Source organism: Carcharodon carcharias, chromosome 2, assembly GCF_017639515.1.
Source record: "Carcharodon carcharias isolate sCarCar2 chromosome 2, sCarCar2.pri, whole genome shotgun sequence".
Lineage (NCBI taxonomy): Eukaryota > Metazoa > Chordata > Chondrichthyes > Lamniformes > Lamnidae > Carcharodon > Carcharodon carcharias.
In genome coordinates, this window is record NC_054468.1 from 169,030,141 (window position 1) to 169,054,997 (window position 24,857).

The window sequence follows — 24,857 nt, forward strand, 5'->3', positions numbered from 1 at the left end:
ATCCTTCCTGAGATACAGGGCCCAAAATTGCTCTCAATATTCTAAATGTGGTCTGACCAGAGTCTTATAAAGCCTCAGCAGCACAGTCCTCTTGAAATAAATGCCAACATTGCATTTGCCTTCCTAACTACCGACTCAACATGCAAGTTAACCTTAAGAGAATCCTGGACTAGGACTCCCAAGTTCCTTTGTACTCCAGATTTCTGAATTCTCTCCCAATTTAGAAAATAGTCTATGCCTCTATTCTTCCTACCAAAGTGCATGACCTCACACTTGCCCACGTTTTATTCCATCTGCCACTTCTTTGCCCATTCTCCTAACCTGTCAAAATCCTTCTGCAGCCTCCCCACCTCCTCAATACTACCTGTCCCTCCACCTATGTTGTATCATCTGCAAACTTAGCCAGGATGCCCTCAGTTCCTTCATCTAGATCATTAATGTATAAAGTGAAAAGTTGTGGTCCCGACACTGACACCTGCGGAACTCCACTAGTCACCGGTCGCCATCCTGAGAAGGAGCCCCTTATCCCCACTCTCTGCCTCCTGCCAGACAGCCAATCTTCTACCCATGCTATTACCTTGCCTCTAACACCATGGGCTCTTATCTTACTGAGCAGCCTCCTGTGTGGCACCTTGTCAAAGGCCTTCTGGAAATGCAAGTATATAACATCCATTGGCTCTCCTTTGTCTAACCTACTCGTTACCACCTCAAAGAATTCTAACAGATTTGTCAGGCATGTCCTCCCCTTGATGAAACCATGCTGACTTTGCCTGATTTTACCATGCACTTCCAAGTATTCTGAAATCTCATCCTTAATAATGGACTCTAAAATCTTACCAATGACTGAGGTCAGGCTAATTGTCCTGTAATTTCCCATCTTTTGCCTCACTCCCTTCTTAAACATTAGCGATTTTCCAGTCCTCTGGGACCCTCCCTGACTCCAGTGATTCCTGAAAGATCGCCACTAACGCCTCCACTATCTCTTCAGCTATCTCCTTCAGAACTCTGGGGTGTAATCCATCTAGTCCAGGTGATTTATCCACCTTCAGACCTTTCAGTTTTCCTAGCACCTTCTCCTTGGTACTGGCCACCATACTCACCTCTGCCCCTCGACTCTCTTGAATTTTGGGGATGTCACTCATGTCTTCCACTGTGAAGAATGACACAAAGTACCTATTCAGTTCCTCCACCATTTCTTTGTTCCCTACTACTTCTCCAGCGTCATTTTCCAGTGGCCCAATGTCCACTTTTGCCTCTCTCTTATCCTTTTATATCTAAAAAATCTCTTGCAATCTTCTTTTATATTACTGGCTAGTTTACCCTCATATTTAATCTTCTCCCTCCTTATTTCTTTTTTAGTTGTCTTCTGTTGGTCTTTGTAGGCTTCCCAATCCCCTGGTTTCCCACTGTTCTTCACCACATTGTATGCTTTCTCTTTAGCTTTGATGCTGTCCCTGACTTCCCTTGTCGGCCATGGTTGCCTCGTCCTCCCTTTAGAATGCTTCTTCTTCCTAGGGATGAATTTGTGCTGTGTCTCCCAAATTACTCCCAGAAACTCCTGCCTTTGTTGTTCCACTGTCTTTCCTGCTAGGCTCATGTCCCAGTCAATTCTGGCCAGCTCCTCCCTCATGCCTCTGTAGTTGCCTTTATTCAACTGTAATACCGTTACATCTGATTCCAGCTTTTTCCTCTCAAATTGCAGGATAAATTTTATCATATACAAGGAGTTAACAGTTTCAACTCAAGTGTATCAGAACAGTGGGGCCTTTTGCTATGAAGAGAGTTTCTTATAATAAAAGAGTTTCGTAATCAGAGGGGTTTTACATATTGATATTAGTTTATTTTAAAATAAAAATTGTATTGAATCTTACAAAGGGCTAAAGTGTTACTCAACTACAGTACCTTGAATTATTTGTCAGTCATTTTGATGAAAGGCTACAATTTAGCATAACCTACAAAAATTCTTTAAGTGCTAGTTTTCATTTTTAGAAGTTTCATCTTAAGTGTAGTGATGGTTCCATAAAAATGCTGAATTTTGAGACTCTCCCTGTCAACCCTTCTTACAGCAGTCATATGGCACACAATCAGACCTGCAATCACTATGTCCACATTTGTAGAGCATGATTTCAGGATTATGCTATTACCCATCTGTTTCTTCAAAAAAGCCATGAACCCTTATAGAAAGGTCACTGGCTGAACTGCACAGAGGATTCTATAAATTCATCTCTTTTCACTCAGGTTCCTTCAGTGGCTTACTCTACAGTGTGGCCATTTTAGAAGGATCGGAGAAAATGTTCAGAGATGGTTGTGCTAACTGTAAGCTAGTAACAATCCTCTTGCCATACATTCATATTTCAGTTTTCAAATACTGACCAAAAAAGCAAGACATACTTGAGCAATATCTTCCACTTATAATTATGAATAAAATAGCTTTTAAAGCAATTATAGCTTGCCATAATAATACAATATTTACCATTCCAATCTCTTGCAATTCTTTAAATCCCAAGTAATTTTGATGCTATTATGTGTCTCTGTTTATGGCAAGCAAATTCATCTACCCGTGTAACTTGACTGAATAACAAATTCAAATAAACATATCAAGTGCTGGGATTTTTAAATGTAAAACAATGCCCATTGTCCTAAAGTCGCAAAGGTTAAACTTTCAAGCCCCAAAAAACTGATCCAATTGAATTAACAGCAAAATGTCATCAAAGTACAGTGCCAAGGAGGATGGTAAAATGAATACAAATCAAATGAATAATGTACACACTCATTCCAACAATCAGTGAAAATTCTAGCTCATTGTCCATGGCATAACAGGGTGGAATTTCATCTTGCCAACTGTTAACAGCAAACTAGAATTAATGTTTGACAAGACAAATGGTATCAGATACTGAACCTAACCAAATTAACACCGTTCACGATTACATCTCTGGCAATATTCTGCTAGTGTGCTAAATATAGTTGTTTACAAAATGTACATTAGCAGTTACATGTGTATACAAATGTAATTAATAGATAAACACAAATGCTGACTATAAATCATATTCGTGCCAGGCAAACTATAAACTGAAAGTTAGCAGTGAATGTTTTAGTAGGTTGTGATGAATCAACAGGATTCATATTCTTACTGTTCAAATGGGGACCTGAGATATGCAGAAATCCATTAGTATTCTTAAGAGGTGAACCAAAGTAAGAAATCTGCATAAATAGTTTCACTTTACTAATTTGACTTTAGAGAGTCAACTTGGCTTCCAAATCACTAAATAGACATAAGACAACTGGCAAACACACATTTGCGTCCTCATTAAAGGGAGAAATGATAGCAGGAATTCCTACCAAATTGTATGATGAACAACACAGGTCACAGTAAAATATGTGATTGCATTGTCACCATCCATCTGACCACAACATGGACATGAATCAGACTCAACTGAATGATGGTACCATTGGTTGGAGATGCAAAAGAAACTTCTTGCACTTTGTATTTCCCAATCAAGATAGGCACTGAATCTTCCTTATATGAGCAAGTGTCTGCATACTTGGCCTCTAATATCTTCCAGCAGCTGTCACCCCCATCTCTGAGTTTCCACTTCATTGGCCATAGTATTTCATGAAAATCCAGGGCAGATTATTTCTCCCCCTATGTGTACAAATGGTGTTAAAATTGTTGATCATTTAATATCAATGCCGTTATACATGTGCAATGCCACTAAATGTCTAGTCTAACAGCCAACGCACACACAATCTGGTCAGACCCCTAGAATGTCTTTGATTTCAATGACAGAATCCAAAGTGAGACAACGAACCAGTCCACAGCACAATCTGTATAGTCAAAAATAATATAATTGTGAAAAACATTCAAAGAGTTGGAATGGTTGATTGCAATTCCTGCTAACCTGTTAATTGCTATACCCATAAAAAATGAAAGCACATCCTGATAATGGCATTACAGTCAACCAGTTAAAATCAGAATTATTTTAGTTTACAAATATTCAGATTAATTCATTAATCCCTGATTCTTCATTCACTCACTCCACCAGTTCTCTGAATTCTTGTTTTGCCAATTGGAGGTTATTTTCTTTTGACTGATTCACTGCAGGCCTGTCATGTTAGGGCAAGTGTCACAGCCCGATCTTTCTTGCCCACTCCTCTGTTGATCGTAACGGCGTTTTTTTTTTGTAATTTATAGGGAAGAAGGTATTAATTCAATTTCTGTGCTTAACCATTTACGTTCTGATTTTGCAAAGAACTCAGTCTGACAAGCTTTCTTGAATTTAAACACGAAGGGGTTAGCTTTTATTGAGTTAAAAAACCCACACAGATAAAGATATTAAAAGAGTTAAACCAACGTCCCAGCCTTTGCAACACACATACATGCACACATACACACACACACACACACACACACACACACACAATCATGCCAAAATTACAAATTATACAGTAGGAGTTACTTTTTGGCCAAATTAAAATTCAATGATAAAAAGTAAAAAAAAATCCACTGTTTATGACTCCTTTGCTGGTATTTGTGGCTGAGGCATTTTTTTTTCCATGGTAGCCTTGAAATTCCATTGGAGTTGAAGTTGATATAAACTGCAATTTCTGGAGACAGTCTCTTTTTTTTTAAACATAATCCATCTTTTCCGAAGTTGATTATATTGCACTTAATGTTTCTTTCAATGGAAATTCCCTATCCCTGCGATGGGTTCCAGATTGTAATAGAGATGGCGTCTTGAACTAGAAGGGAGAGAAAAATGGTGTCGCTGCTCCATTGTTAGATTTCTTCCAGACTGTCCTTTTAGCAGCTTGGGTATTGTAATAAAAGGCATTTCAAAATGTTTCTTCTGGTCACATGACCTCTCTCCCCATAATGATTTAAGAAGGTAATTGATTAGCTCATGATTAGACAGACCATGGCTATTGTTTTATGGCCTAGGTGATTAATTTCTTTATCACTTCTGAATGGACCATTCTTCCCTGAGATGAGCTAGGACTTGGGGCCTGAGTGATGTTCTCTATCTATCAAACTCAATGCTTCACACCCACCCATTCTTTTCTTTTCTTTTCAACATTCATGATTCCATTCCAACTTACTGATGACTCCTACATTCATTGATATTTCTTCCCGTCCTCTGAGAGGTGAGTTGTATGTTTGGACAATGTGGATTTGTACTGACTAAGTTGGATGCCGGACTGGGTAGAGTGATACTGCACTGGATGGATGAGATAATGGACTGGGTGAGTTGGATGTCATAAAGTCATTTATGGTATAGAAGGAGAGCATTCAGCCCACTGAGTCTATACTGGTTCCCTATAGAGCCAGTTAATCCCATTGCCCTGCTCAATCCACGTAGCCCCGAAATTTTATTTCCTTCAAGTGCCCATCTAATTTTCTTTTGAAATTATTTAAGGTCACTGCTTCGACCACCCTCATGGGCAGTGTGTTCCAGATCATTACCACTCGCTGTGTAAAAAAGTTCTCCCTCACATCACCACCCTCCCCACCCCCACCCCCCACACCCCTCCCCCCCACCCCCCCACCCCCCTTCCCATTGCATGTCTTACCCAAAATGTTAAATCTGTGTCCTCAAGACCTTGTGCCATCAGCTAAGGGGAAGAGTTTTTCCTTGTCTATCCTAATTGAACCTATTATAATCTTGCATATCTCTATTAAACCTCCCCTCAATCTCCTTTGCTCCAAGGAGAACAACCCCACTCCTTCAACCTAACCATGTAATTAAAATCCCCCAGCCCTGGAACCATTCTAGTAAATCTCCTCTGCACCCTCTCAAGGACCATCACATCCTTCCTAAAGTGTGGTGACCAGAATAGGATGCAGACCAGAATAGGATGCAATACTCCAGTTGTGGCCTAACCAAAGTTTTATAAATGTTCAGCATATTTTTACATGCTTTCATATTCAATGCCTCTTATTTATGAAGACAAAATCCGATGTACTTTGCTAACTACTGTCTTAATGTCCTGCCCTGTCACCTTCAAAAATCTATGCAATAGGTCCCCAGGTCCTTCTATTGCTGCACACTCTTTAGAACTGTGCTATTAAGTCTATCTTGCCTTCCTATATCCCTTTTGCCAAAATGCATCACCTCACATTTCTCTGCATTACATTCCATTTGCCATAATGTTCCATTTTGGTCTAGGTGTGTGGGATATGAGCTGGGTGAGTGGGATATGGGCCAAGTGAGTGGGATATGAGCTGGGTGAATGGGATATCGGCTGGGTGAGATATGGTCTGGGTGAGCAGGATGTTGGCTGGGTGAGCTGGATATGGGCTGGTGTGTGGGTTATGGGCTAGGATGAGCGGGATATGGGCTGGGTTGAGCGGGATATGAGATAGGACCAGGATATGGGAAGGTTGAGTGGAATATGGGATAGGTTAATGGGATATGAGCTGTGTGAATGTGATATGGGCTAGGTGAGCAGGATATGGGATGAGTGAGCATGATGTTGGACTGGGGGAGTGGAACGTGGGAAGGGGGAGCGGAATATGGGAAGGGGGAGTGGGATATGGGCAGAGAATGACTAAAAGGTTAATCAGGAGAAAGAAATTAGAGTAAGAGAGGAAGCTAGCTAGAAATGTGAAAAAAGGATAGCAAGAGTTTCTACAGGTATTTTAAAAGGAAAAGAGTAAGTAAATTCAGTGTTGTTCCTCTAGAAACTGACAATGGGGAGTTAATAATAGATAATAAGGAAATGGTGGATGGAATGAACAAATATTTTACTTCTGTCTTCACTATGGAGGATACAAAAAACATTCGAGTAATAGTTGTAAATCGGGAGATGGAAGGGAGAGGTGAACTTGGTGAAATTACAATCACTAGGGAAGTGGTACTGAGCAAACTGATGGAGCTGTGGGCTGTCAAGCCTCTGGACTTTAAGGTCTTAAAGGAGGGGGCTAATGAGGTAGTAGATGCATTGATGTTAATTTTCCAAAATTTGCTAGGTTCTGGAAAGGTTCCATCAGGCTGGAAAGTAGCAAATATAACGCTTCTATTCAAGAAGGGAGGGAGGCAAAAAATAGGAAACTATAGGCCAGTTAGCTTGATGTTTGTTGTGGGATAGGCCTTAGAATTGATCGGTAAGGAAGTTATATCTGGGCACTTAGAGAAACTCAAAGTAATTGGGAAGAGTCAGCATGGTTTTGTGAAAGGGGTATCAAGCTTAACCAAGTTATTGCAGTTCTTTGAAGGAGTAACCTGCGCTGTGGATAAAGGGGATCCTGTAGACTTGCTGCTCTTGGAGTTCCAGAAGGCATTTGGTAAGGTGCCACATCAAACGTTATTGCAGAAAATAAAAGTTCATGGTGTAGGGGGTAATGTACTAGCATGGATAGAAGTTTGGCTGGTTGGCAGAAAACAGACTATGCATAAGTTGATCTTTTCCTGATTGGCAAGATGTGATGAGTGAAGTCCCACAGGGGTCTGTGCTGGGGCCTCAACTTTTTACAATTTATATCAATGACTTCGATTAGGGGAGTTAAGGCACGAAAGCTAAATTTGCAGATGACATAAAGATAGGTAGGAAAGTATGTTGTGAACAGGACATAAGGGCCAGTATTTTACAGTCGGTGTACGGGGTGGGCCCAACACAATGATGCACGATGATGTCGAGCATGTGTCCCGACGTCATCGCACTGTCTCACAATGTTTCATTTGGCGGGCGCGCACCAGAGTCAGCTGCGCACCCGCCAATAATTTAAAGGTCTATTAAGGCCATTAAGGAACTAATTAATTTCAAATTTATACTGCCCGTCCAACCTAATGTTTGGCGATCTGGCAAAAAAGCCAAGCAGCCTTTATGTTTTTCAGAAAACCTCATCCACGAGAGGGATGAGGTTTCCTAAAGCTTTTACAAATTGAATAAGAACTTGTTTTGAAAGATAAAAACATGTCCCATCTCATGTGACATGAGGGGACGTTTCATTAAATTTTTATTGCATTTTTTTTCAAAAGCGCTTCAATCTCCCTGAGGCTGCTCCGTGCCTCAGGGAGATTGAAGCACTCTTTCGCACGCATGCGCATTGGCCCACCCACGTAAAATTTTGGGGTGCTGGGCCGATCGTGGGTGGCAGTCCACTCCGCGACCACCCCTAACCGCTCCCGCAGAGCCTGCCCAATGCAGGAAAAATTCAGGCCAAGGAGTTTGCAGACGGATATAGATAGGTTGAGTGAGTAGGCAAAAATATGACAGATGGAGTATAATGTGGGAAAATGTGAAGTTGTTCATCTTGGTAGGGAGAATAAAAAAGCAGAGTATTACTTAAACGGAGAGCGGCTGCAGAATTCCAAGGTGCAAAGGGATCTAGGTGTTCTAGTGCATGAGTCACAAAAAGTTAGTATGCAGGTATAGGATGTAATCAAGAAAGCTAATGGAACGTTATCCTTCATTACGAGAAGAACTGAACATAAAAGTAATAATCTCTCCGCCCCCCACACACACACCTTAAACCAGCTTATATTTCAACTCTTTCTTGCACTCGAACTCAAGTTCTGTCGAAGGGTCATGAGGACTCGAAACGTCAACTCTTTTCTTCTCCGCCGATGCTGCCAGACCTGCTGAGTTTTTCCAGGTAATTCTGTTTTTGTTTTGGATTTCCAGCATCCGCAGTTTTTTTGTTTTTATAAAAGTAACGATGTTATGCTTCAGTTATACAGTGAAGTGGTGAGACCCCTTCTCAAATATTGTGAGAGGTTTTGGTCTCCTTATTTAAGGAAGGGTATAAATGCGTTGGAGGCATTTCAGGGAATGTTTAATAGATTGATACCTGGAAAGAGATGATTGCCTTATGAGGACAGGTTAGACAGGCTGGGCTTGTTTCCACTGGATTTTAGAAGAATGAGGGGTGACTTGAATGAAGTATATACGATCCTGAATGGTATTGACAAGGTGGATATGGAAAGGATGTTTCCTCTTATGGGTGAGTCCAGTACTAGGGGGCACTGTTTTCAAATTAGGGGGTTGCCCTTTTAGGACAGAGATGAGGAGAATCTTTTTCTCTCAGAGGGTTGTGTGACTTTGGAACTCTCTGCCTAAGAAGGTAGAGAGAGATCACTGAATACTGTTAAGGCAAAGGTAGGTATATTCTTGCATCAGTTATGCTCTACTGTGGTTTGGTGTCCAGATAATTCTAAACTGAGTTAGACTCTGGCTAATTTGCTGTTACATTGCTTCTTCCTTTCAGGTTGTAGCTATAAACAAAACCTATCTTCATTGGAAAAGATTAGCCTTGCATCAGGGTTCTCAATTTGCCTTATTCTTTTGGTGGTAGGCATGGCAGATAATTTTGTCAAAATCCCTGTGCCCGTCCCCTTAACTTCAAGTTAAGTATTGTTGAAAAGGTTTGGTCCTTTTACATTTCTGTTCGCTCCCGGGTTGCTGGTAACAGTCAAGTTGCTCTTGGTTACCTGTGAGGAAAGGGGCACTTTGTATCTCCAACTGAATCTACCTCCTCCCAGAAACATGATAGGGTCCCCCTTGTCCTCACTTATCACCCCACCAGCCTCCGCATTCAAAGGATCATCCTCCGCCATTTCCGCCAACTCCAGCATGATGCCACTACCAAACACATCTTCCCTTCACCCCCCTTATCGGCATTCCGTAGGGATCGCTCCCTCCGGGACACCCTGGTCCACTCCTCCATCACCCCCTACTCCTCAACCCCCTCCTATGGCACAACCCCTTGCCCACGCAAAAGATGCAACACCTGCCCCTTCACTTCCTCTCTCCTCACCGTCCAAGGACCCAAACACTCCTTTCAAGTGAAGCAGCATTTCACTTGCATTTCCGCCAACTTAGTCTACTGCATTCGTTGCTCCCAATGTGGTCTCCTCTACATTGGAGAGACCAAACGTAAACTGGGCGACCGCTTTGCAGAACACCTGCGGTCTGTCCGCAAGAATGACCCAAACCTCCCTGTCGCTTGCCATTTTAACACTCCACCCTGCTCTCTTGCCCACATGTCTGTCCTTGGCTTGCTGCATTGTTCCAGTGAAGCCCAACGCAAACTGGAGGAACAACACCTCATCTTCCGACTAGGGACTTTACAGCCTTCCGGACTGAATATTGAATTCAACAACTTTAGGTCGTGAGTCCCCTCCCCCATCCCCACCCCCTTTCTGTTTCCCCCTTCTTTTTTTTTTCCCAATAAATTATAAAGATTTTCCTTTTCCCACCTATTTCCATTATATAAAATTAAAAAAAAAAAACCCACTAGAGCTATACCTTGAGTGCCCTACCATCCATTCTTAATTAGCACATTCGTTTAGATAATATCACCAACTTTAACTTTAACACCTATGTGTTCTATTGTAGTATTGTTGTTGACATCTTTTGATGATCTGCTTCTATCACTGCTTGTTTGTCGCTACAACCACACCAACCCCCTCCACCTCTCTGTCTCTCTATCTCTCCGCCCCCCACACACACACCTTAAACCAGCTTATATTTCAGCTCTTTCCTGGACTCGAACTCAAGTTCTGTCGAAGGGTCATGAGGACTCGAAACGTCAACTCTTTTCTTCTCCACCGATGCTGCCAGACCTGCTGAGTTTTTCCAGGTAATTCTGTTTTTGTTTTGGATTTCCAGCATCCGCAGTTTTTTTGTTTTTACCTCCAGGCTGTTTAGCACTGTGGCCTTTACTATGCAAATTTTCTTGATTGCTAGCCTGCTCTGCTTTGATCAGTTTTAAGCCTTCACTGTCCACCTCTATAACCTGTGAACTTAACAGCTCAAATCCAGCCGCTTGTACAAATTTGATTTCTAGGAGGTTTGTGGGTTGTAATTTGATTTTTGTTTCTTGTAGGAATTGTGGGCTAGTGTTTGGCACTTCACTTTGGTGAATTTGACATAAACACTGCTGGGCTGGTTAATGTTTAAAACTTGGTCTTGTTCAGTTTGGTTACCAATGGGTAACTCTGCATAGGTTTCACTGATGGTCTGTTTGTGGTTTCCATAAGTGTTGTTTGCTTTGGTTTGCTTTTCCCTTCCCTTCCTCTTTTGTTTTGGGAATGGGCTCTTCGCTAACCTGTTCCATGTCCCTGGAATGCTACTGCCCCAAAGTGGATGTTCAGCTACTGCTGTACTCCCCTGCGGCTCTTCGACTGAGTGGGATGTCACCCTCATTCTCTCATGGTATATTTGGGAATTTCGTTAGTCCCCATTTAAATCTAACATGAAGGTGTCTGCTAACCAGATCGCTGGTTCTCTTCCTTCATCCTTTTTAACCAGCACAGGTCCTTCATGGACCTTTTATTTCTATTGCCTAGCTTCAGCCCTTTTAAGTTCCTCACTTACTATCTTCACTCTTTTTACTTCTACTGGACTGGCTTCGGCCTTTTTAAATTCAAGTGGCTTTTCTTTAGCCACTTCAACCATTATGAGTTCCAATGCTCCCTGGAGTGCCTCCAAAGCTCTCTCAGTTCCCTGCCTCTCTGCTGATCCTGGCTGGCTTTTCCCAGCCTTTTTAGTTTCTCTGGACTGTCCTTGACTTTTCGGGGGCAATATCCCGCACCTGCCTCTTCTGTCTCTACCTCTCTACACTGTGCATGTATTCTTATCTCCTTTGCTTGCTGTTCTCTTTGGAAAGCTCATTCTCCCTCACTTTCCTCTCTCTCCTATTGCCTTTCTTCTCTCTCTCTTTGAATGCTATCTCTAGTAATCCCTGTTCTAGCCGTTATTTCTTAAAGCTATTTTTTTCTTGTTCAGTTTTCTCAGGTTCGCAATCCAGTTCTTTGGCCAACACTTTTAACATTTCATATTTCCTGTCTTTTGGGTGAAACTCTAACTCGAGCTTCTTAGCTGCACTTTTTAACTTCTAAACAGACAGAACCTCTTTGCTATCAAAAGTGATTTCCATCTGGTCTTAAAGGACACTGGCTCCAAATGTGGGCATGGTTGTTAGGACTGTAGCACTGTAGACAAGAAAGCTTGCACTGTGGTTTTTAAATGTTTGTCTAGGGATCAATTTCATTCCCACTTCCAGTTCCTCTCATTGGCTGGGATTGCCCACGCCCATTCGCGGCAGGCGTCATGGCGGGCGGGAACAGAAAATATCACAAGAAGGCCAAAAATCGGTTTTACATCATCATAAAACCAGGTTGTGATTGTGTGCTCCAGCCAGCAATGGTGGGCTGTGTTTCCCGTTGAGGCACGTTGGGAATGTCATTTCAATATACTTGCATCTCATTATTAGGGCCTTGTGTTGGAATCATCCCCCCACACTGGATTATCAGGGCACATCGGCGTGCAATTAGAATGAGGTGTTTCACAACGGTATATAAGCAACGTGCCCCTGGTGACCTGCACTTCAGTCATGACTTCGAGTCTCGTTCACCTCACTTTGTGCTTGCGGAAATCAGCGCCAGGCTTCACAGGCAGCACCACATTGCTTTCAGCGGGATGCCAGAGGCAAGTGTCTACCTGTCAGACAGGTGGTAAGGCAGGGGTGGCTATTAGTGGGCTGCAGAGCTAGGGCTGCACTGGGGAATGGGGGAACTGGCCTCAGGCATGGGAAGGGGTTGCAGGGCTAGGAGGTACTGGGAGGTACGACTGGGGAGGTTTTCACTCAGACACATGACTGGGGTGAGGGTGCAGTGGTTAGCATCCTCTGCGCCAGGATGGGGAGAGAATATGGTACAGAAAGACATAAGCCGCTTGGGTCCAGAATGGGAGGAGTGCGGAGTGAAGAAGCCCCTTAGTTTGGATTGATGAGCTTGCAAAAGGCTCTCCTTGTCCCAGTCAGGGGAGGGGGGTTGGGGGGCATGTCGGTCCGGTCTTAATTGTGCCCAGCATGTGCGCAGGGCATTGTCGTAACATCACATGTCTCGGCCAGTGGGGTTTCTGGCATCATCATTTGCTGCAGGTGGCAAACACAGTCAGGGGAGACATCTGCAACCTATAGATGGGGAAAAGGCATTGTGCAGGTATCCGATGGTGTGTGTAGGGGCTACATGTTTAACTGTGCTAGTGGCCTCAAGGTGAAGAGGGATGAAGTCCACACAGGGCATCCACCTCAAAATGTTCAGGAGCTAACAAACAGATATCCAGCACAAACACAATGGGATCAAGGAATACAAGGGGAGGATGGAGAGATCTGTGAGGGACCTGATCACTAAGCTCCTCTGGGATAATGGGAGGGGTTTCCACACTCATACAGGGAGTGTCTAAGCTGGTCTGGCAGTTAGAGATCAGCACCACCATCTTCCACCTGCAGCGATGGCACAGTACAAAATTTAAATTAAAAGCTCCCTGGCAACAGGCACCCCAAGACATAAACAGGAAAGGCTGCCACATGCTCAATGCACAGCTGGTCTTTGACCATAAGAAACTTACTATTCAGGTTTGCACCAAATTCCCAGGAAGCATCCAAGACTCATATATCTTGAATAGATCACAGATCCTGGGCATCTTTGAGGGACCACACATGATCCAGGGCTGGCTCCTCGGTGACAAAGGGTACCCACAAAGGATGTGGCTGGTGATGCCTATACGGTGGCCTTAGATTCCTGCAGAGAGAAGGTACAACGAGGCCCATGATGCTACCCAAACATTGGTGGAGCGCAGCATAGGAATCCTAAAGATGTGATTCTGATGCCTGGACAGACCTGGCAGAGCACTCCAGTACAGTGCCCAGAGGGTCTCACAAATCATGGCAGCTTGTTGTATGCTGCACAACCTGATGCTGCAAAGGAACAAGGACTTGCCAGATACTGACATAGAGGAGCTACATGTCTCCTCCAATGATAAGGACATCAAAGGAGATGAGGGCGTTGAGTTGGAGGAAGCTGAAGCTGCAGGGGAAGAGGCCATAGCATGGGCCAGGCGAGGCAGAAGTGCATATGAGGCCCTCATTACCACCAGATTCCATGAGGAGGGTGACGAGTTGCAGTGAGTACCCTCTTGGACAAGTACCCTCCATCATGAGCCAACATGAACACCAGTTTTGCTGTCCGTCTCATTTCAACCTCGCCCTTCAATATGAGAGTGAATAGTTACATATCATAGTCATATTGTCCTAATCATTTGAAGGATGATGAAGCCTCGGGAGCACGTGCCCTTGCTGAGATGAGGTGCTAACTGGAGGAGGGAGTCCCAGCATCAGACGTCGGAAAGTGCTGCCTCTTCAAGCATATCTCCAGCCTCCCAGTTGCAGCAACAGCTTACATGAGCCATGAGCTGTTGCACTATCCTCAGCAGGCTCACAGCTGTATGCCTTCAATGTGACAAAACTCCTCAAGGAGATTCATCTCCAGCAACAGGACAACACGTTCTGTGTAACCTCGATGGTGAAACTGATGGGTGACCCTTATCAAGACAGCCCAGGATGCTCCGCAGGTGTGCAACTACTCTGAGATAACTCAGTGCGTGCTCTGTGTCACCTTCTTCTCTATCACATTAGCATCCAGTACTCTCAGTTAGGGATGCTAGCCCGCTTTTATCTTCACCTTACTATGCTTGTGGACCACCTGAGTATAATGACGTTCAACCACTTCTGCGCCAGACATTAAAATGCCTCCTCTTTAAGACACACATTGTGATCTCATTGCCAGCCCAGGCCCTTGCAAACTCCAAGATTCTCTGTCACCATGAAGCCCTCAAGGTCATGTGTCATTGCAAATAAAGAGCAGATTTCAGCTTCCATACATTCTCGATCCTACCCCTTTGCTCCCTCAACATTGTCTAAAGCTACAATGTGCGCTTCTAGAGCATGCTCAAAGGTTCTATTGACTGCCAAATATCACAATTTGCAATCAGCATCACTCGTCTTGGTGAGTGTTTAGGTGATGGGACGCCCAGCGCTGCATCAACATTGTGACGAGAGCCTTGTGGCCACAATCCAGACAATTACAGGCTGAGAAACGCACAAGATTGTAGGTTCAAGCACCAGGACAATAATGTGGCTGAGAGAGGAAGAGCTTCAGCATCTTGAGGTGGCAAGGCCCCCCATTTATTGGTGAGCTTAGCAGATGTACACTCCAAAAGTCAGCAATGCAGTTGGCAGATGAGCTCTGAGTGTGGACTCATAGCATGAAAACACTGCTGGATAACAGAGAGCCCATGGAGTTGCACGATATATGACCCATCTCCTTGCATAAACACATCCTTGTCCCCTATACCTATACAATTTAAGAATACAGACAAGATAGGAGAACACCTCTGCCTCAATTTTACACAGGCAAGAATAAGCATAACATGGACCTGCAAAGCATGTGAATGATGTTCATTCCACAAGCACACTTAACCTTAAGGTTGAGGCATCACTGATGCCGGGAATGATCTGGAAAAAGGCCACACACTGTGGTGATATGGAAGCACACTACATAGACATGATAGAGACAATTGCAATAAGTGGGGGGCACCATGGTATCACACCTGTTTGACAGCAAAGCAGCTCATCATAAGAAGGAGACATACACAAGAGGGGATGTGAAATGGGTGCAATTCTATTTATGTTCGTGAACATTATGTCGTGAATACCCATGCCACCACTGTGCTCCTAAATCATTTTAATTTTCCTAACCCTACCATTATGTCTTGATGCATCCCCAACATCCACACCAGAGGTGGAGGCAGCCTGCTGACTGCTACTCCCTGTTGTCTGTGATAGCCTTGGTGGGCGTCCTCTGAAGAGCCGAGATCTGGGGTAGGTGCAAGGAGGTGCATCCTCCTTGGCTGTGGAGCTGGAGGTGATGGGCTCACAGAAAGAGGGAATTGGGATCAGCCAGACACTCCAAGAGTCCCCTGGCTGGATGGCCCCAGGGTGTCCAGCTGCTGGTCCCCCTCCCCATGGGTGCATAGGGCCCTTGGCTGACTCCTTGAGCAGAAGGGGTAGCTCGAATGAGATCTAGGTGCCCTGCCCCTGCTTGTGTAACCACTGATGGATGCCACCAATGGCAGGTTTTCGGCCATATTGTCAGCTTCCTGCCTCATTAATCATGCAGCCACAGGAAACATGCCGTATAGCTTGTGGGCTGCCTCTGAATCACCTACCACACCGTTACCTCACCATTTCAGCACTACAAGCACCATATCTAACCTTCACACACACACATGGTTCTCCAGGCTTGCAGCCCAGGGCTGCTCCAGTGAAGACATGGCCCTGAAAGCCAAGGAGAGTTCAGTGACCCCTCACTACAATGCCTTTTGGCCGTTTGGTCCTCCACTCCATACTCTGGTCGCAGGAGGTCCAACAATCTCATTTCTCTGGCTTGGGAGGAAGTGGCAGTGGTGGTCAGTGACAATGCTGCACAGAAGAGGTCGACCATCCAGTGCAGAAAGAGGATGAATGATCTCATCCATGCCACCAGGCAAGGGAACCAACTCATCACTCTAAAATCACACACTCACAAGGTCATCGCACATTCATTGGCATCTTGAGGGACATCACCACTCAATCTCTCACACATACCCTCACATCTCCATCTGGCCTCATCTCCTCTGGAGACTGCCTCTTCAGCCCGCACCATCTTGAGGCCAGTTGCACAAATTAACATGTGCACCACCCCCCCCCCCCCCCCCCCCCCCACACACCCTGGGATACTCTCTTCCCTAGTACAGCCCTCAACCAGCAGTGTCTTCCCTTGCCTGAGGCCACTCCCCCCCCCACCCCTTCCCCAAGCAAACACTAACCCTGCAGCTATTGAAAAGCCTTCTGGCTGGACTAGTAGGTAGAGACCTGCCCTTGCACCCAACCCCCACTAAAAGTGATATGGCGCTACCTGCAAAGCCTGGCGCTGATGATCGCAAGTGCTAGCCAAAGCAAGGTTGACAAATAAACCTCAAAGTGCAGCTCATCAGGTGCATGTCACTTATGTACAGTTGTGAAACATGTCAGTGTGCAATCGCACTGATGTGCCCAGATGATCTAGTGTAGGTGATGATTCCAGTGAGCAGGGCTTAAAATGAGATGCTAAAGTATTGAAATTAGGTTCCTGACATGCGGCAGTGGGAAACGGAACCTGCCATTGACAGGTGGAGTGGACAATTGCAAACTGGTCTCATGACAGTGTAAAACCGTTTTTTGAACCTCTCTCCATATTTTCCGCTCATGCTGCCAAACACGCCCGCCGCCAACAGGAGTGGAAAATTCCGCCCAATGTTTGTGATTAACCATTTATGTGCTGATTGCAAAGAACTCAGTCCAACAGGCTTTTTTGGATTTAAGCACAAAGGAGTTAATTTTTACTGCACTTAAAAACCCACCCAGACAAAGTTATAAAGATATTTAAAAAGGTAAACCATGTCCCAACATTCATGACATGCACACATACACACACAAGAATGCCAAAATTACAGGTTATACAGTAGGATGCTACTTTATGGACAAATTAAAACTCAATGATAAGTTTTTTTTTAAATCGCTTTTTATGATATCTTTGCTGGTATTCGTGGCTGAGGCAGATTATTTTCATGGTATTCTTGAAATTCCAGTGCAATTGAAGCCAATATAAACTGCAATTTCTGGAGACAGTCTTTTTTTTAAATGTAATCCGTTTTTTCCACAAGTTGATGATATTGCCACTGATATTCCTTCCACTGGAAATTCCCTATCTCTGTGATGGATTCCAGACTGTAACAGAGATGGGGTCTTGAACTTGAGAGAGAAGAGACAGAGAGATTGTGTTACTGCTCCATTGGCAGATTTTTTCCAAACTATTTTTTTTCGCAGTTTGGATGTTGAAATAAAATATATTTTAAAATGGTTATTCTGGTCATATGACCTCTCTCCCCATAATGATTTAACAAGGTAATTGATTAGCTCATGTCTGGACAGACCATGGCTACTGTTTTATGGCCTAGGTGATTAATTTCTTTATCACTACTGAATAGATCATTTTTCCCTGTGATGGGTTAGGAAGAACACCTTCTATATAGCCATTGCCCTGGTAGACTTTCTGTCTCTCCTGAAAGGTAGCTTTATAGAAATGCAAATAATGAAAGCCAGTGCTGTTTCAGTTCATCTTAGAAGGAATTCTTGACATCAGCAGTTGCAAAATTCCATAGAATGTTGCCTTAGCATGTCCTAATTGTAATTCATATTGGAAATTTCCAGAAATAGCCAACTTATAAAACCAAATGTGTCAGTTGACCTGTGGCAGCCATTCTAAAAGTCATTTTAAAGAAGTTCAATTTATATTTGACCAGCCAATGAAATTAAAGATTAATATCACACATGCACACGTCATATCATCATAACACTGTTTTGAATGATTTGGCTACAAAGATTTAATCGTGGGATATCCAAATATTTGGCACTAAGGGTGCCATTTTGCTCCAAAATGGCATCAGCATTACACACACACATTTGATGCATGCTGCACTGAATGCCAATTTGGTGAGGTTATTAGCTTGGGTGATGGTATCATGTGACAGAAGGATACAAAATGGGCAGATTATCATATCAGATCTAATTTTGGTGGTGCCATTTTCAATACCCCAGCTAATGCCCCTCTTCATCTTGCACAACTTAACATGCATTCAGCAACAGAGAGGTTATCCCTCAGCGCTATTAAAAGGAATCACCAATCACTTTCTGCTTAGTTGTTAATTGATTTCTACTGAATGTTGCTGAGTTAGAAGGCGTTTTTGGAGGTTTGTACTGCGACTCCAGGTCTACAGGGGAATGGTGTGGCATGTGGTGAAGGCCTTGGCTCTCACTTCAAGAGTTCTAATCACACCACATGCTTCCATTTTTATACTGTAATTTTTACACCCCCTGTCCTGTAGCATGACAAGGAGAGAAGGCACAGAGGAGGACAGTTGTAAAAAGGAGGACAGTGTTGGTTTGTGTGCAAAGAGAGGGGAATACATTTCATTCTCCCTTAAGCAGCCACAACAAACAAGACAGTTTCATCAGCATAACGAATTTCTCCATGATGCAGGGTGCCATTGATTGGACACACATTTCTTTACAGATGCCACACCTAAATTCAGAGGTGTATGACAACCACATGTTATGTGGGTAGACCAATTAAGGCCTGCCCAGAAGCGCTGATCACTCCCTGTGCTGGCAGGGGGATGTATGAGTCAGGGAGTGCGCTCTTTCACATGCGTGCGAAAGAGCGCAGAAATCTCCCTGAGGCACAGAGGTGCCTCAGGGAGATTACTTTCACTTATAAAACATTGAATAATGATAAAAAAAATTTAAGGACATGTCCCCTCATGTGAAACTGACACAATAGGTGGGACATGTCCATTAATTTTATTAAAAATTTTTCAAACGCTTTGAAAACGTTCATGAAACTTCATCCCGCCTGTGGATGAGGTTTCATGAAAAATGTGAAGGCCGCCTGGGCTTTTCGCCTGCCCGCCAACCTTAAGGTTGGATGGGCAGCTCAGTTAATAGTTTTACTGGCTTTTTAAATGGCTCTAATATGCCTTTGACATTTCAGCAGGCACACAGCCAAGTCGGCTGCACGCCCGTCGAATTGAAAATCTAAATGACGCGCGGGTGACGTCGGGATACACGCCCGACATCACCGTGCATCATTTAATGCATCGGTGAGTGGGCTCCGCCCTCACTTGCCGAGCCTATGGAGCAGATCATTGGATGCTTAAACAATATTTCCACTACCTGGAACAATCTGGAGCAGCCTTGCAATACTGATTTGTCATTGTTTGCTAGAATTGAAAAGTATACTTGCCATAGAGGGAGTGCAACAAAGGTCCACCAGACTGATTCCTGGGATGACAGGATTGTCCTATAAGGAGAGATTGAGGAGACTGGGCCTATATTCTCTAGAGTTTAGAAGAATGAGAGGTGATCTCATTGAAACACACAAAATTCTTACAGGGTAGATGCAGGAAGGATGTTTCCCCTGGTTGGGGGTCTAGAACCAGGGGACACAGTCTCAGAATAAGAGGAAGGCCATTTAGGACTGAGGTGAGGAGGAATATCTTCACTCAGAGGCTGGTGAATCTTTGGAATTCCCTACCCCAGAGTCCTATGCATGCTTAGCCATTGTGTATATTCAAGAGAGAGATTGATAGCTTTCTAGATATTAAAGATATCAAAGGATGTGGCAATAGTCCAAGAAAATTATGTTGAGGTAGAAGATCAGCCATGATCTAGTTGAATAGAGGAGAGGGGTTGAGGGGCTGAATGGCCTACTCCTGCTCCTTTATCCTATGTTTCTATTTAATCTGTACAACTTCCCATCCTGAGGGAAGAGGTCTTGCCACCAGGTACACAGTGAGTAGCTGAGGAGGGGTGGAAAAGGAAGAGGAGAAGGAGCAGGAGAAAGGGAGGTGACAACCAACACAGGCCCTTTCAAGCCCGAAGCTATTGTGATTGACTGCGGTACCAGTGAACGCACTGACAATCCCAAGCCTTAGCTTCCCTGTTACTGACCATCATGGGATCTCCTTGGTCATAATGCTGAAATAAAAGTCACCAGAAAACAAACACTTCAAGGAAACTTTATCAATCAAACCATCCAATATTCCATACAAAAGTCAATTAATCACCCTTCTGCGTTACCTTGATGGCTGTCTTCCATGTGCCTTTGTCTGTCCTAGTGCTCCTACATAGTGCTACCCCATAGTGGCTGCAGGGTGGCTACAACAAGCATTTCATTGTGCTATTCCTTTTCCTATGCACCCCATTGAAGTTCTTATGTGAGTCATCTGCAGCAGAACTCTTGTGTGACCTTTCCCGCTGGCAAGCTGCAGGCCACTTATGCCCTGTATCTCAGCATGTAAAGATCACTCTTCTAAGCTAACCTCTAAAGTAGATGCAGTGTCATTATTTGATCTGGTGATTGAGGGTGTGAGTGATGTTTCATCTTCATCAGTATCCTCCTACTCTTCTGTCTCTTTCACTTCCACCATTGCCTGACCAGGTATCAGTTTTTGGGCATCTGAAAGTAGATAGCATAAGGGTAGTGTGGCAATGAGGGGAGGCAAGGAAACCAAGAGGTGCATGCTTACAACATCTGCAGCTTATATACCAGCAGAGGTTATGGGATGAGGGAGAAGTAGGATATCAGAAGGCGGAATAGGCAGGAGAATAGCATCACCTTCGATGGTTTCAGCCACACCGCTGGCCATAGCTTCAGTCATGACCTCTCCAATAATGGTGAACCTCCGGTCATGGTGAGGACATGCAGCTGTGCCTGGCCCCTTTCACTTTGTTCTTGCTGCCTATGGCTGTGCGCCATCTTGTCCTGCAGGAGTTTGGGTGCTGTGGCTGTTGATTAGCTGGTCATGTGTGCATTGTATGAGATGTAGGTTTGTGAGACATACAGCAGTGCTCATTGTGTGAGAATGAGGTAAAGCTATGAGTCATGAGTAATGGAGATGGTTGGTAGGTGAGTGGTGGGGGTATGGTACATTAAGCAGAGTTTGAGGCTAGTGATATAGTTGATGGGATATGGCATTTGAAGATACATTCACTGATCTTGACCACTTGTGTGATGTTATTGAATTTCTTGCAGCACTGCATCCAGATTCTAGACAGCTGGCATTTATCACAACAGCTATCTGCTCCAAAGTCTTCATTCCATCTGGCTAGACGGCATCCTGGTCCCCTGTGGATAGAAGACCTCTTTCCTCCTGTCCACCTTCTGCACCAAGGTCTCCAGTGCTGTGTCAAATAACTTTGGAGTCTGCTTTCTCTCTTATTGTGCCAGACTTATTCTTACAGGTCAATTACCTAACCTTTCCCCAACCACTTCTGCCACAGCCACTACACACCTCCGACTTAAGTTGTGCAGCCCGTCTTTAAAAAAGTCAACCGGAACTCGTGCTACTCTCTGATGACTGTGCACCTCCTGCTCGAGCCTAAAGTGACTAAACAAAGAACATATTGGCTTCATGCTGCAGTCATGTAAATGAGCAGACAGCATGAAGTTTTCATTTTCATGCCCTATTGAATTTCACAGCAATTGTGTCCCTTGCTCCACTTTATTGGGTGGGATTTTCCCAACCTGCCCGAAACGGGTTTCATGGCAGATGGGAGCGGAGAATCCAGCGGCAGGCACAAATTCTCAAATCCGCCCTTGATGGTGTGTTTATGGCAGCTCAGTTATCCCGCCGACTAGTGGCACGGACGCCATTTGCATTCATTAACATCTCATGAATTCTCATTAGAATAGCTGCTTGCCGGAATCTTGTCAGGCCTCCCAATCTTGGGTAACAGCAGCGGGAAATTATGTCGGCCTCAAATCCATTTAAAAAGGGGTGGCATGCGCAAGTCAGACCTCAGTTCACTGGTAACTTCGAGGTGAATGGAACATACATAACCTACCTGCCATAGCACTGTGCCGGTCTTGTTGCGATGAATGCCACACTGCTGGGGCTGTCGGGTTGGTCTGTGGGCTCTTTGCCTACATTGTCCAGAAGAACACCACTGTGCTGTGGCACTCATGCAGGCCTCCACTTTCAGAAACTAGCACTTCAACCGGGGGTGGGCTGTGAGGCAAGGGTGGGGTTGATGAACAACGGGGAGGGAGGGTTGTGGAATGACAGTCAGGGTGAAGAACAACACAAAGGGGGCCTTTCTGGAGTCACCCTCTAAACTCTTGTTGCTGCAGGAGTGAGCAGGTGTCTGCTTAGGAAGGAAGGAGGAAGACCTCCTTGTGATGAAAACCACTGAAGGCCAATGGCTTCATTAGCACTGTTAAAGGGCTACTCAGAACTCAGTGGCTTCACATCACAGTTGCTGCATCTCCAGAGTAACACATGGGAATGTAGAATTTGGGAATGTAGGTAATAGTGCAGGAGACACAGCTGCATCATATATGACAGTCCATCAATGAAGGCCTGTCACATTTCACCAGATTTGACACTTCTAATGGGCCAAAAGGCATCCACTCAATGACCATGAACCATTATTATGCCACATCAAGATTGGAGCACAGAGCTGGGTTGGGTCACTCATCTCACTGAAACTTTAGCATCCCACGCAGGGCTCAAGATGTTACATATCTGCGATGCATCTTGGTCACCTCGATGTCTGTGCTAGTATCTCAGAGACAAGGCGGCATCAGCCTTGTAGGGCAGGAAGAACAATGGACCCTTATAGTCTCCAAACGAGTCATCTTCTGAGCTTCACTTTCTAGCTCCTTGAATCATTAACCTCTTCAATGCTTCCTTTCAGAGAGAAGGCAAAAGCAGATATGGATCCAGGGCTCAGTGCTGCCTTTGCCAGAGTTCTAAAGCAATGGAGGAGATGAAAGAGGGTGAGGTGACTCCGCGCACAGCTCCAGCAGGAGGGGCATGGTCAGGTGGAGTCAGAGCATGAACAGGAGGGTCAGAAAGAGAGACCCAGACAACAGGGGCAACTTGCTAGACCTAGGTTTATTGTAGAAGAGTCTCCTATTTACAAATGAGTGAGAGGCAATGCCGTGCATGTCTGCACTTGTCCCAAGCTCTGGTACATCACATATGCCACATTCTTCATGGAGACCTGATACCACGTAGAGTTGGAGGGTATCCCCTGCCAGTAGCTTTGAAGATGACTGCAGCACTCAATTTCTTGGCCTCTGGTTCTTTCCACGGATCAACAGGGGGAGTGTGTGGCATCTCTCAGTCCACAACACATCGATGCATAAAGCAGGTCACAGATGCCCTTTACAGGAAGGCCCATCCTTATGTCAGGTTTTCTCTGGATGAAGATAGCCAGGCTGCAAGATTCACCAACTTTGCCACCATCTCAAGCTTCCCAAGAGTGTAGGGTGCAATAGACTGCACCCATGTGACTATACGGGCTCCATGGCAGCAGCCCCTAATGTTTAGAAACCGCAAGGGCTATCAATCCATCAATATACAACTGGTGTGTGATCACCGGAAACACATACTGCATGTTTGTGCGCGGTACTCTGGGAGGTGCGATGACTCCTACATCCTGAGGTGCCTCTCAGGTGCCTGAGATTTTTGAGGAGAGCCATTGTGTCTGCAGGTATGGCTGCTTGGGGATAAGGGGATACCCACTGAAATGCTGGCTAATGACATCAGTGCATTTCCCTCAAAGTTGTTCTGAGGAGAGGTACAATGCTGCTCACAGCTCCACACGGTCCCTTATAGAGCAGACCATAGGGCTTCAGTGGCTCAATATAATACACTCCTGACAGGGTTTCCCGCATCATAAAACTATAGAACCATAGAAGGAGACCATGCAGAAAGAGACCATTTAGCCCACTGTGTCTGCGTTGGCCGAAAAAAGAAACTAGTTGCTCGTTTTAATCCCACTTTCCAGCACCTGGTCCGTAGCTTTGCAGGTTACAGGTACCTTTTAAATGAGTTGAGCGTTTCAACCTCAACCACCAACTTAGGCAGTGAACTCCAGACACCCACCACCCTCTGGGTGAAAAAGGCTCTCCTCATGTCCCCTCTAATCCTTCTACTGATCACCTTAAATCTATGTCCCCTAGTAATTGACCTCTCAGCTTGGGCAAACAAGTCAATCCTGTCTACTCTATCTAGGCCCATCATAGTTTTGTACACCTCAATTTGGTCACCCCTTAGCCTCCTCTGTTCTGGGGGAAACAACCTTAGCCTATCCAATCTCTTCCCATAGCTGTGATTTTCAAGCCCTGGCAACATTCTTGTGAATTTCCTCTGCACTCTCTCTAGAGAAATTATGCTCTTCTTGTAATGTGGTGAACATAACAGTAGACAAAATTCCATCTGTGGCCTAACCAACGTTTTTACAGTTCCATCATTACGTCCCTGCTTTTGTATTCAATAACTCACCCAATAAAGGAAAGCATTCCATATGCTTTCTTGACCACCTTGTCCACCTGTTCTGCCACCTTCAAGGACCTGTGGACATGCACCCGAAGGCCTCTCACTTCTTCAACCCCTCTCAATAACTTACCATTTGTTAAGTATTCCAT